Below are 10,330 nucleotides of genomic sequence, written 5' to 3'. Positions count from 1 at the left end.
ATAAGCATCTTTCCTTAGGCTAGGAACTGATTGCTGTGCTCACCTTTGACCACCCGGCTCACCTGTGACCACCCAGCTCGAGACAGCAGACCTGCCACCCTGCTGTGTTCACTGAGACAGCAGACCTACCTGCTGTTTCCATCAATCACCGTGCCGACAGAGCAGTCTCATGACTGTTGTAAAAGGACATTTCAATCCTGTGTGAAACATCCTGTTTGGAGGTATATAACCACTCTGCGCACCCCACTTCTTTGGTGCCCTTTCTTCCTTTGGGAAGAAAGGGCCCAGGCCATGGTCCTCACATTTTAGCTCAGAATAAGCTCACCCAAATTTTCACTTATAGATTGGTTATGGATTATTTTCATTGACACCTGTGAGAACTCAGCACTGTGCATGGTGCTCACTCAGCTGAGTGCCTTCCTGGTGAGCACTCAGCATAATGCCTGCATGGTGAGCTCTCAGCACAGTGCCTGGTGAACATTCACAAAACTCATGCCAGGTGAGTGATAAGCACAGTGTCTGCCTGGTGAGCATTCAGCACAGTGACAGCCAGGTGAGTACTCAGCATAGTACCTACACTGTGAGCATTGTGCAAAGAGGCTGGTGAGCAGTCAGTACAGTTCCTATCTGGTGAGGACTCAGGATATTGCCTGTCCGGTGAGCACTCAGCAAAGTACCTGGTCAGCATTCAGCAGACTACCTGGCTGTGGAGCACTCAGCAAAGTGCTAGGGGAGCACTAAACACAGTGCTTCATGAACATGCAGCACTTCCCATATTTGCATTCTTAGCCCTGGCACCTCCATTCCCAGGTCTCTTTCTCTGAGGCCACCAACAGGATTCTTCCTCAGGCACCTCTGCTACACATTTCCTATGAAGGGAAGAGGAAAAACCTGAAGACACTTTTTCCCTCTCTGACTCAGTAACCCACTCTTCTCCACTCCTACCTCATCCCTCCTAGCCCCCAGCATCCAGAGAAAAAAATGAAATCTTTTGTCTGGGGCTCTCCAAACAGTGAGATGACCCCCATATCTGTGCTGATCCACATGACCCTCAACCAGTGAGCCATCCCATGGGAGATAATTAAATAGGGGGAGACTAAAATTCCAGTTCTAGTTTCTTGCTTATACCATCACAGTAAGTGATTAAAGGCTTAACTCCTTCATTTTGGGTTTGTTTTTTTAATCAGTCACTCTGACACCTGGCAGTTCAGCTGTCTCTCTCTCAGCCCAGCTGATCTCCTGACACTATCTTTATATAATTGTGTTACAAGATTCAGGAGGATAAAAGACAAGTTTAAATATTCTGTTGGAGGGGCTGGCCCCGTGGCCGAGTGGTTAAGTTCACATGCTCTGCTGCAGGTGGCCCAGTGTTTCGTTGGTGTGAATCCTGGGCTCGGACATGGCACTGGTCATCAAACCATGCTGAGGCAGCATCCCACATGTCACAACCAGAAGGCCTCACAACAAATAATATACAACTATGTACCGGGGGGCTTTGGGGAGAAAAAGGAAAAAAATAAAATCTTAAAACAAAAATTCTGGTGGAGAAGTGGAACATAAACTTTAAAAAAGACAAAGTAAATTTGGAGAAAGGAAAATAAAAATTCTAAAACTGACAAGTAAAATAATATTAAGAACTCAACTGGTGTGTTTGAAAGTGCACATCTTAGAAACAGCTAAGGAAAAATTAAGAAGCAGGATAGATTGTTGGAAAGAAATCCAGAATAAAGTCCAAAGAGGCAAAATTTTGAAGAAGAGAGAGAGAGACCATGAGAATGAAATAGAAATAATACTAAAATGCATTCAGCTATTACCACAGGTTAAAGGGACACATGGGCAGCAGCAATATTGAACTGAAAATGACTAAGCATTTTTAAACTGGTGAATGACTACTCCATAGAAAAAATAAGCTCAGTGGATCACAAGCACAACACAAAACAAATTCCACATCTACAGTGAGTATAATAAAATCACAAAAAGAGTGGAATGAAAAGACAAAGAGAAAACCTGAAAGCAGTCAGGAGGGGGCAAAAACAGGAAGGAGAGGAGGAAATAAGGAAAGAGAGAAAGAATAAATTCAACCAATATCTCATTTTTCAACAGCAAAAATGGAAGCTGGATCACAGTGGGAAAAAAATAGCTTTAATGTGCTGAAACAATACAATGGCAAACCCAAGAACTGTAAAGAAAACAAAAATATCTTTTGGAAAATAGCAGAAAATGAAAACATTTCTAGAAAAACAAAAACTGAAATTTATCATGAATGTGTTGGGAAGCAGAATTTGCTACCTCAAAATGTGTATTTTTGGCTTGATTATTTTTTAAAGGTTTTTTAATTTTTTTCCTTTTTCTCCCCAAAGCCCCTGGTACATAGTGGTATATTCTTCACTGTGGGTCCTTCTAGTTGTGGCATGTGGGATGCTGCCTCAGCGTGGTTTGATGACCAGTGTCATGTCCATGGCCAGGATTCAAACCAATGAAACACTGAGCCGCCTGCAGTGGAGCATGTGAACTTAACCACTTGACCACGGGGCCAGCCCCTTGGCTTGATTATTTTTAAGAACAAAAGACCAAGAACATCCTTTGACTTTCCTCCTAACCTCCTAAAGGAATTTAAGATAGAAGGCCTGTTCCAGGAAGGAGCTCTCACCATAGATAACTATAGTGTAATATGTATTATGTGTGGCAGACAGGGAGGAGCCTAGCAAGGCCCATTTCATCAAAACCCTCCTCATGTCCCACACTCTCTGCCAAACATGGCAAACATTTGTTGACCAAACACTTACTTTTCCTTCTCTTAGTGAATTGCCTCCCTCCTCTTTGAAGTCTCAAGCCACTACCCTCAAAACCCTCTTTTGTCTTCAGCTGAAGTATTTAAGGTATTTCAGGTGGTGGCTCCAGCCATTTTGGGGAATTACTCAGTTTTCCTGGGCTTCTCCCATGTATACACGTTCTTACCTTTCTTTGATTTTCTCCTGTTATTCTTTCTCATGTCAATTTAATTCTTAGACCAGCCAGAAGAACCAAGGGGAATGAGGAAAATTTCTTGCTCCCCTAAAATATCAAACTGAAGGATAATAGTGAAGGATATTTTTTGAGAGAAAGGGAGGAAATCTCATGATGGAGAAGTAGGAACAACTTAAGAACAGCAAAATTAATAAATATGTGGGTAGCTCCAAATAAATAATCTATAAAACAAAGATAATATGTGATAGGCTTCAAATATATATTTTCATAGATTACATTTATAGTTTTATAGTTATATGATAATTGAAGAACACAATAATAATCTAGAAGTCAGAAAGGGGTAAATGGGATTCTTGCACTCTCTTGGAAGAAGGTATACATACTAATTAATGTTAGACCTTGATAAAGTAGGGTAGCCACTAAGATAATAGGAAAAATATTTACTCCTCTGAGAAGAGAGAGCACACAGGAATAAGAAGGGAGTATTACTAGACATGTGGTGGAGGAGAAGGAGCAGGAGGAGGGAGAGATAGGGGGAGGGAATTCAGGAGAAAAGGGGTGTCTGTAAATCCAGAGGAAAGTGTTTCAAGAAGGAGGAGTGTTCAATTGTATAATATGTGTCAAATGCAGCTGAAAGGTTGAGTGAGATGAGAGCAAAAACTTAACCTTGAATTTAGCAAAATGGAAATCATTGGTGACCTGGAAAAAGCCATTTCGGTGAAGTGATGTGGAGAAAACTCCTGAATTGGTTCAGGAGAGAACCTGAGGGGAGGCAGCTTGAATGGAGCAGAGAAACAGAATGGGAAATGGAGAGGAATCTGGGGTCAAAGGAGGTCTGCCTGTTTAACACATATTAGGGCATGTTTGTACATGGATGTTGGCAAGGAATCATCCCAGATACAGGACTACAGCACTCTGAGATGCAGCCTGAAAGGACTTCCAAGCCCAATTTTACTCAAAGTTACCACTTTAGGTCAAGATGGTGGCATAGGCAGACTCTGAACTCACCTCCTCCCGTGGACACAACAAATCTACAACTACCCTTGGAAAAATTAACCCTAAGAGAGAACTGAAAACTGGATTAAAAGAACCCCCACGAAAAGGGACAGGGCTGACTGAAGTGGAAGAGGCAGAAACTCCTTTCTGGAGAGAAAAAGACCACCTTCTAGCAGAGATGCTTCACGGCCAGCAGGGAGTAACCTTAAGCCTAGCCTCCCCAGGCACCTGCAGCAAGAGCAACATGAACAGAAGGGCACATATAGCGCACACAGGGGACACTCCTGGAACATTTGGAACTGGTGATGAGAGGGAAGCAAACTGCTGGACCTCATAAGGCATCTCTTATATATGCCCACCTCTCCAAGATCAGGAGATGTAGCTGGCATACATGATACATAGATATAAGCACAGAGAAAGAGGCAAAATGAGGAGATAAAGGAATACATTCCAAGTAAGGAAACAGGATAAAACCCCAGAAAAAGTACTAAATGAAACAGAAATAAACTACCTATGTGACAAAGAGTTCGAACAAAGAGTCATAAGGATGCTTGTTGATCTTGGGAGAAGAACTCAGTGAGAACATCAACAAAGAATTGGAAAATATGAAAAATAACCAGTCGGGGGCTGGCCCCGTGGCCGAGTGGTTAAGTTAGCATGCTCCACTTCAGGCGGCCCAGTGTTTCATTGGTTCAAATCCTGGGTGTGGACATGGCACTGCTCATCAAACCACGCTGAGGCAGCGTCCCCCATGCCACAACTAGAAGGACCCACATTGAAGGATATACAACTATGTACCAGGGGGCTTTGGGGAGAAAAAGCAAAAAAAAATCTTTAAAAAAAGTAATTTAATTTAAAAAAGAATCAATCTGAAATGAAGAATACAATACTAGAAATGAAACCTTCACTAGAGGGACTCAATAGCAGAGTAGATACAGAAGAATGGATCAGCAAGATGGATGAAAGACTAGAGGAAATCAAACAAGCTGAACAGATAAAAGAAAAAAAATTTAAAAGAGTGAGGGCAGTCTAAGGGACCTCTGGGACAACATCTAGCATACTAATATCTGTGTTATAGGTGTCCCAGGAGGAGAAGAGAGAGACAAAGGTGCAGAGAATCTATTTGAAGAAATCATAGCTGAAAACTTTCCTAACCTAAGGAAGGAAACAGACATCCAAGTACAGGAAGAATAGAGAGCACCAAATAAGAGAAACCTAAGGAGGCCCACACCAAGACACATTATCATTGAAAGGTCAAGAATTAAAGATGAGCGAGAATCCTAAAAGGCACAAGAGAAGGGCAACAAGTTATATACAGAGGAAACCCCATAATGCTATCTGCTGACTTAGCAGAAACTTTACAGGCTAGAAGGGAGTGGCACGATATATTTAAAGTGCTGAAAGGAAAAACCTACAGCCAAGAATACTCTACCCAGCAAGTTTATCACTCAGAATGGAAGGAAAGATAGTTTCCCAGACAAGCAAAAACTAAAGGAGTTTATCACCAAGAAACTAGCTTTACAAGAAATGCTAAAGGGACTTGCTTGAGTGGAAAAGATAAGACCACAAATAAGAATAAGAAAATTACTTTTTAAAAACCAATAAAATCACTGGTAAAGGCAAATATACAATAAATGTAGCAGCTGATATGAAGGTCAAAAGACAAAAGTATTAAAATTATCTCTTTCCATGATAAGAGGGTAATGGATACACATGCAGAAAAAAGAGGTTAGATATGATATCAAAAACAGAAAATGTGGGATGAGGGGAGTAAAAGAGTAGAGCTTTTAGGGCCAGCCCAGTGGTGCAGTGGTTAAGTTCACATGTTCTGCTTCAGCGGCCCGGGGTTTGCCAGTTCAGATCCCAAGTGTGGACCAATGCACCACTTGTCAAGCCATGTTGTGGCAGGCGTCCCACATATAAAGTAGAGGAAGATGGGCATGGATGTTAGCTCAGGGCCAGACTTCCTCAGAAAAAGAGAGGAGGATTGACGGCAGATGTTAGCTCAGGGCTAATCTTCCTCACAACCACACACAAAAGAGTAGAGCTTTCAGTAAGAGGTCAAACTAAAGAGACCAGCAACTCAATATTGACCATGATACATGTAGACTATAATATACGAACCTCGTGCTAATGTCAAACCAGAAACCTATAATACACGAATAATTAATAGAAAGGAACCCAAACATAATACTAAAGAAAGCCATCAAACTATAAGGGAAGAGAGCAAGAGAAGAAAGGAACTGAGAAGAATTACTAAAACACCCAGAAAAAAAAGCAACGAAATGGCAATAAGTACATTCTTATCAATAGCTACTTTAAATGTCAATGGACTAAATGCTCCAATCGAAAGGCATAGGGTGGCTGATTGGATAAAAAAAGTCAGTGGATACAGAGGAAATTATTAATAAATGCTATTTTGTATCAAGAAAGAAAAAGTACCAGCTCTAAAAGAGAACACGAACACCTTCCCCATTAGCTCTTTCAAGAACGCACTTAAGGTTAAAGCAGTGCCCATGCCCACAAGTCCCTTTAGCTCATTATCAGAACACTGCACACTATTTGTTGACCTTCACTGGAAGAATGGCTGCAGTGGACTTGCCGGGATGAGTTCTCTTACATCTGAAGGGGGATCAGAATAAATAGTCTTAGTTGCAAAATGATATATTCTCCTGGTAAGAAAATAGATTCTTCATCATAGTAAGTGTGGTGGCCACAAGATCATACCAGCTACAGGGAGCAGAACTGACCAATGGCCCCAGCTGCTGCTCTGAAATCCATCACTTCTTTGTGCTGAGGCCACGCCTCCCACAAGCTCTTCCCAGCCCATTACTGAGCTCAGCAGGGATAGCTTGGCTGCCCTCTCCCTGAAAGTGAGCTGCAGGATTCCTCTATTGGTTGACTTTGGTTCAAGGTTGTCCCCTCTTGAAAAACTTTCCTTTCCTCAAGTCAGACCTCCATCAGAGTCTGACAGCCCTGCCAGCTTCTCTAACTTCCACCACAATTTCTCACTGAAATATTTCCCCGCCAAATGCTTGTCATCTCTTGGAGGATACAGATTAACGTTGTAAGCAAAACAAGAAAATACTCAGTTTCCAAAAAATTTTTGCATCTATAATAACATCTATTCCTTATAAATATCCAATACATTACACAAAAGGGAAATTGTAACCCCCACACTTTGGATGAGGAAACGAATTAAGTGATTTAGCCAAGGTCAATTACATTATTTTTGTTCAGTAGCTTCTCCATTTCCTAGTCTTCCATGATCAGTGTTCAGAAAAGAACTTTGAGTCTGCTTTCCCTTTTGATTATTACTTCCCTACTATGGACAACAATAACACCTATAGTTTACTAAGCAGGCACTGTGTAAGCACTTTGCATATATTCAATTTTTCATTTAATCCTCACAACTCATGGAGGTAGATACATCCCCCTTTATATATATGTGAGGAAATAGCTCCCAGGAATCAAGTGACCTGCTCAGGTCACTCACCTACTAAGCAGAAGGCCTAGGACCAGCCCCTGACTCTAAATCTAGTGCCATTAGCACTTATCATAACACATCAAATCTGTCAGCATTTTACTAAGCACACCTACATTCATTAGGAAGTGGGATGGGCACCCACCAGCAACTCCCCCTGCAGAGGTCTGGAGATGACAAGAGCCAGGGAAAGGAGGAGGTGGTGATAGGAGGTGACAAGGTACAGGCAAAGGTGAAGATGAGTAACCTTCTCCCAACTGCTCCATCTCAGGTTGCAGAAGAGTTCCTCATGGTCACCTGTACTCCAAGGGGTCTTATTTCAAAGAAAGTATGGGGGGAAGTAAGCTTTTATTTAAGAGGTTGCAGCAATTATTTTCGCAAATAATTCTCATAAAAATGTTAGGAGATGGGACCCAGCTTCCTCCCACCTGCCAGCCATGGAATAGGGAAGAAAGTATTAGACACTCAAGCTTCTCCATGGTCCAATCTTTAGCCTCCTCTCCAGCTTCATCTACCCTCATACTCTGTTTTACTTGATGCTTCAATACAGCAGCATCCTTACCGTGCTGTCACATATCACTGTACATTCAGTCATGTAGCTCACTGTCTAGTTCAACCTTCCTTCCCTTCCCTTGGCGAACTCTTACTCATTTCTCCACATTTCAGCTCAGCCACCATATACTTCAGGAAGTCTTGCTCAACAACCGAATTGAGAACTCCCAGAGGACACCTCCTCTGTGTTCCCCTATCCTACCCTCAGTGCTTACCTCGCCTCAACATTTCCCTTATTACGTGAGATTATCTCACACCAGAGATACAAGCAATATTATCTCCTTAAAACCTCACTCATACCACATCACTCTGGCCCATAAAGTGCTTCAAGAGGAATCCTATGGAAGGTAAGAGAACATATAGGCCCCATGCTCTGGCCTTTAAGGCCCTAAATGGCCTGGTCCCTGACCTTCTCTCCAAACTCCTCCTTTGTCCTTGCTTACTGTCATGCCACTGTCTGTTTTCAGATCCATCACCCTGCCAAACCCTCTCATGCCTTAAGACTTATTTCCTCAGCTCTTAGCACAGTTGTTCCTTTTTATTCTCCAGGGCTTTGTTTGAAAGTTGCCTTCTTACAGGCACCTTCCATCTCCACCTCTAGAACTGTCATCCTTTCCCATTGTTCCCTATTTCTTTTCTTCACTGCAACCACGGAATTTTATAATTAAGATATTTATTGACTTATTCATTTATTGTTTTCTTGCTATTTAATTCTCTAATTTAGTGGAAAACACACCCTCAACTCTTCATGCTCCTGGAAAGCGCAATCCAGACTTTTTAATCTGTATCCTTCCAGAGTGTTTGGTGCACTGTTACATCCTCAAATGTGCCAAGTAAATGAATGAGCAAGCAAAGTTCAGGAATGACACGAAGAGAGGGAATTATAAAATAGCAGAGATGTAAAGAAATTAAATATTAGTGTTAGTTTCCATAATAACTTGCATTGAGGGAACTCTGAGTGCTTTAAAAATATTAATTTACACTCTGTTCACAGGAAGAACTCATTATCTCTAACTTACGAGCAAAGAAAGTCAGCCAAATGAAGCGACTTTTCCAAAAGGAATATAGTGCATTAAATAGGGAGCTTGGTCTAAACTCTGAATAGCTTTATTTTATACCCTGTCTTGTTCCCAAAGGATTTTAGATGGCTTTGAAAGACACAGACAGTTACACAATTTAGAGTGTTCACAAAAACAAAACAAGCCAGTTGCTCAGGAGAAGCACGATTATTCCTGGTACAAGGTCTGAAAGAAACTTCTTTCTTGGGTCCACACAAAGGGCATCAAACCACATCCTCAATCACATCCTCCAGGCAAGGAAGCAGTGGGGCTCACGGGGTTGTTTGTGGCACTCCTCAGTGTGGGCCGATGGCACGGGGCCAAGGCTCAGATCCACAGAGCAATTCTCCAAGGAACCAGATCAAGACAGCCCAGGTGTGCAATTCTCTGATGGCCTGTCTTAATCCAAAAAGAACATCTGGAGATTCTGGAGGAATCATTTAACAGCACACTCTTCATACGCTGGGCTCCGTGAATTTTAATTTTCACCCAAAAACTTCTAATAAGTACTACCTAACAGTGAAATTGAAAGTGACAAGCATCTGGAACACGGTCAATGTTGTGTAACAATGAAGATTTCCATCTGATTTATCAGTCAGATGACCTGGGGAAGGGTATATTAGCTAAGGTGTAGGTTAAGCTGTTCTAACAAAGAGACCCCAAAATACAGTGAACTAGATAAAACCACACTAACATTTTGGGCAAAAGCACTGGGAACTTCTGGTCCTGTTGCCTGTGTTAACTAGGCCAAGAGGCCCATGGTGGGTAAGGAGGTCCTGTGGACCCACTGAGTGGGGCCTCAGAGAAGGGGCTTAGGGGGTCACTTACCGGGCTTCTGCATTTCCTGTCTATAGTGTAGGAATTAGCTGTCTGCTGTGATGTTTCCTCCTTTTAATACTATGGCTGGGGCTGTTCTTCTATGAGGCATGACCAAAGTGTAGACTCCTCAGCCGGGAGTTCTCCACTGTGAGGGTTCCAGCAGCCCGACCAGATGGAGGGGATGGAGGAAAGGTGGCTTTGAAAATGCAAGTTCCACCTACCCGGGTCCCAGTATTTCCATTTTAGCCACTGAGATTTTATCAGCCAGGGAGATTTTGCTGGGTTTCAAGCTGCCTCAGGAGCCCTCAGGAGCCGGCCTCAGGCGCCATTAATTAAACCCGCTTTAGCCCGGCAGCATGGCTGCAGGGTCAGAGTGTGGAGGACGCCGGGAGGAAGGGGAGGGTCATGAAGGAGGAAGGGGAGGGCCGTGAAGGAGCGCAGAGCGTGGTGGGCG

Source organism: Equus asinus, chromosome 27 (assembly GCF_041296235.1).
Source record: "Equus asinus isolate D_3611 breed Donkey chromosome 27, EquAss-T2T_v2, whole genome shotgun sequence".
NCBI lineage: Eukaryota > Metazoa > Chordata > Mammalia > Perissodactyla > Equidae > Equus > Equus asinus.
This window is presented reverse-complemented; position numbering follows the sequence as displayed.